This window comes from Lissotriton helveticus, chromosome 6 (genome assembly GCF_964261635.1).
Source record: "Lissotriton helveticus chromosome 6, aLisHel1.1, whole genome shotgun sequence".
NCBI lineage: Eukaryota > Metazoa > Chordata > Amphibia > Caudata > Salamandridae > Lissotriton > Lissotriton helveticus.
This window is the reverse complement of record NC_136067.1, coordinates 363,545,687-363,549,568: the sequence shown is the minus strand read 5'-3', so window position 1 is coordinate 363,549,568 and position 3,882 is coordinate 363,545,687. Positions and strand designations below refer to the sequence as shown.

The 3,882-nt window shown below is 49.2% G+C and overlaps 1 pseudogene; it reads right to left on the bottom strand.

Moving 5' to 3' along the window:
* Window positions 1-2,426: 2,426 nt before the first annotated feature.
* LOC144764472 (U2 spliceosomal RNA) lies at window positions 2,427-2,601 on the bottom strand (annotated as a pseudogene).
* Between the last annotated feature and the right edge of the window lie 1,281 nt (window positions 2,602-3,882).

Here is a 3,882-nt window from a genome sequence, read left to right as displayed (position 1 = left end):
GCATTTCCACCTATACCTGTGCGGCCAAGAGTTCACGGTAGGACTGACCACAAACCGTTATTGTCACTGTTCGCGGGATCATCCAGGCTAGCACCACCGCGGATAGAACGGTGGGCCGTTCAACTGCAAGGATACAATTTCAGGATGGTTTTCCGACCAGGCGCACATAACCCAGCGGATTACCTATCCCGGCATCCGGAGGCCCGCCAAAGCACGCAACATGAAGACGGAGAGGAGGCGGAAGAACTCGTGCACATGATCTCGCAAGCAGCATGTCCTGAAACGATGACACTGAAGGAGATCGGGGACGCCACGGCAAGAGACGAGACTATGTCCCGAGTGCGCCAGGCACTGGAAGGAAGTCGCTGGGCACACTTCCTAGATGGAGCACAGAGCCTTCGGCCCGAGATCAGACACATGCGACAACAACTGTGGCAAGTCAGGAGTGAGCTGAGTGAAGGGGATGAAGGAGTGATCCTCCGAGGCCATCTCATCGTGATACCAGAAAGTTTGCAACAGAGGACGCTAGCGCTGGCGCACATGGGCCATCAGGGAATGGCAAAGACTAAGGCCCGACTGCGAAGCAAGGTCTGGTTCCCCTCGATGGACAGCATGGTGGACGAGATGGTCCGCTCCTGCCACGCCTGCACCATCACCGGCGGTAACCTCGCGCCAGCCCCGGTGATCACTGAGGATACTCCTCGGACACCATGGTACCGCCTCAGCATCGACTTCGGGAGTTTCCCAGACGGAAGGCACACCCTAGTACTCGTCGATTCGTTCTCCAAATTCCCCGTAGTGGAAGTAGTCTCCTCCACGGTTTTCCCGAGTATCAAGAGAGCACTCAATCGTATCTTCGCCACAGTGGGACTCCCGGACGAGATCAAGTCAGACAATGGGCCCCCCTTTCAGGGCAGAGAATTCCAGAGCTACCTCGATAACCTCAAAATTAAACACCGGAAGATAACCCCGTTGTGGCCCCAGGCGAACAGGGAAGTCGAAAGACTCATGAGGACACTCAACCGGGCTTTGAGGATTGCCGTAGACAATGGAGATGACCCCGAAGAAGCCCTGGACCTATTTTTAGGGGCATACCGACAAACGCCACACAGCACCACCAAGTGCGCGCCGGCACATGTGCTGTTTAGGAGAGCACCAAGGGATGGCATTCCTACCAACAGCACTTGGGTGCCTGGCGACAGAAATGACGAGAACACTCAGGCCCGGAGGAGAACCACCAACCAAAAAGCCAGCGAAGCCCGTCACGCCAGAGAGCCGACGCTACAGATAGGTGACACCGTGGTGGTCCGGGATCGCCACCCGGGATGGAAATTTCTAACACCATATGAGCCGGAGGTGTGGGTAGTCGACAAAATACAAGGGACCATGGTCACCGCCCGGCGAGGAGGTCAGACAGTAACCCGCAACGTATCATGTTTCAAGAGAACGAGAGAGCCAGCCGTGGACCAGGACACGGTGAAAGATCAAGATACAGGAGAAGGTGGACGCACCGGGCAAGGGACATCCGTCCCAGAGCCACCGATGGCAGGAAGTCGCGGAGAAACCCCTCCCAGGATAGCAACACCGAACACCGCGGCCGAATCCAGCCAACAAAGCACAGCTTTGAATGGTGGGCCAGGAGAGACAACTCCGGCCGGGGTTGCCGCATCTCCGTTTGCCCGGAGCCAGCGATACAGCCTGCGATCCAACCCCAGGCCCAGTCAGAGACTCAGAGACTTTGCCTGGACATGCCCGTAGAAGTGGGGATCGGAGAGAAGAAAATCAGACTAAATTGAAGGAGGGATGTAGAGAGCCACACGGGCTCTCCCCTACAATTTTGCTATTCACACACGCATCCACCCATACCCCGGGGCGGGCTCGCGCCGGGGTATAAATAAAGAAAGTGGAAGACTGCTCGGGGTCTTTCCGGCTAACCTATAATCTGTGTGCATGTCCACTTACTGTGTCTGTTGTCCCCACGTGCTATCCCCGGCCTAACACTCCACAAAGGGCAGTGTCCACTTCTCTGCCAGCCTGCCTCCCTCCCTCCCTCCCTCCATCCTACAGACTTGCTGGGAACCTTCTTCCATTCGTTCCCCAGTGAAATGGATCCAAAACCAATGAAAGTCTGCTGCTGGAAAAACAATCTTTTTCCGACGTTTGTCTCTTTTCAAAGTGCAACGTCTGGATGAAGAAGGGGAAAAAAAAGAACGATTTTTTTTTTTTAAACGTGAGAAATATGGCCCGGGTGCTGCAAAGTGGCAAATAAGTCAAATAAATACATAATACATAAATAAGGCAAGACACAGTGACCAGTTTGCTTTTATTCACACGCAAACACAATAGCGCCACTTTACAGGGTTTGGTAGTGAGGCGCTACTTTTGTTTTCTCGTCTATTTTTCAACAGCATTGTTTTCCCCGGGTGGGGAACTGCACCATTCCTGGGGGTACTGCAATACCCGGTTGATGCGTGGAGTGGACAGAGCAAGCTCCTATTCCATCTCCCTGTTCCAAAAATCAATTTAATATATGGTCCCTGTGTAGATATTGAACTGATAAGAACAGATTTATTCTGTTTCAAAAACCTTTATTGAGTGGATAAAGGCACAGATACAGAATGTACATTGTACAAAGAAATAAATACATTTGAAGTGGTCCACAGTAGATATATACAGGAATGATGGTGAAATGTTTACAATACGAGCATGTGGATTCAGATATCACAAAATGTACATTTAGAAAAAAGTAAAGGTTACATGAAATGGACTTTAGTAGATATATACAGGTAATATAAAATTATTTATATAATACTGGCTTTTTTAAGAGCTTTTTAAGAAAAGGCATTGTTGCTTTTCCCCAACCTCACTAATAACGTAACAATATTTATTGGCCACCCTTATAAATGCCAATCCGTTTATAACCTGGTGGCAAGGCAAAAAAAAATAAACCTGTAAAAAAACAAGTTATTTAAAGTCATAACTTTTTCTAAGTAACATAGCCCTTCCAGTTTTTAATTTGCCATAAGGAATTGGCGTCATCAAGGCCCAAGGTGGCACGATCAACAGAAACATAGGTCATAAGTTTGTCCAAAAAAAGGTTGCGGCATGTGGTAATATCCATTTCCTTATGAAGGAAAAGGAACAGGTTCCTTGCATCTAATAAAGCCTCTTTTGCACAGTTCAAAAGTCTCCAGGCAGTTGGAGGGCGCTGTGGAGAGATGTCCTGTTCATAAAGAAGGGCATAGAATGTCAAGGTAGCGATGCCGGCTATGTTGGAAAGACAGGGCTGCAACAAGACCCAAAATTTCTTTGCATAAAGACAACCCCACAGTAGATGGAAGATGGTCTCGTCATGTCCGCATCTGGGCCGTGGACAGCATGCTGAGGGGGCCAAACCTCTCAGATGTTGGAAACTTTTCACAGGAAGGCAGCCATGTGTGGCACCAAGACAAGTCACGTTGACTGTGGGTAATGTCCCTGTGACCCACCATTTTCCAGACTCGCAAGGACTGAGCCTCAGACAAGATGCCCAATAGGATCGGCTGCTCAGTTTTCCGGAGTTCATTTTTCAACCTGGTGGGGTGAATACAAATATCCCGATCAAAAGTTTCAGGGTCCAAAGTCTGAAAAAAGGAGCAAAGGTCTTTATAAAATGGTGGTGCCGCATGGGCCAAAGGAAAACAATTGGACGGAGCATAAAGTCCAAACCATCGCAATGCAGCTCCCAGAAAGTACTTTGTAAATAAGGCCGGGACGGACCGTAGATCATCCTCAGTGCGTGACACAACATAACATAATAATTTAGACAATTAAAAACTTTTAATATCAGGTAAAGTTTTACCTCCATTACGCCAATGTCTACATACTTTATCCCTACTCAAT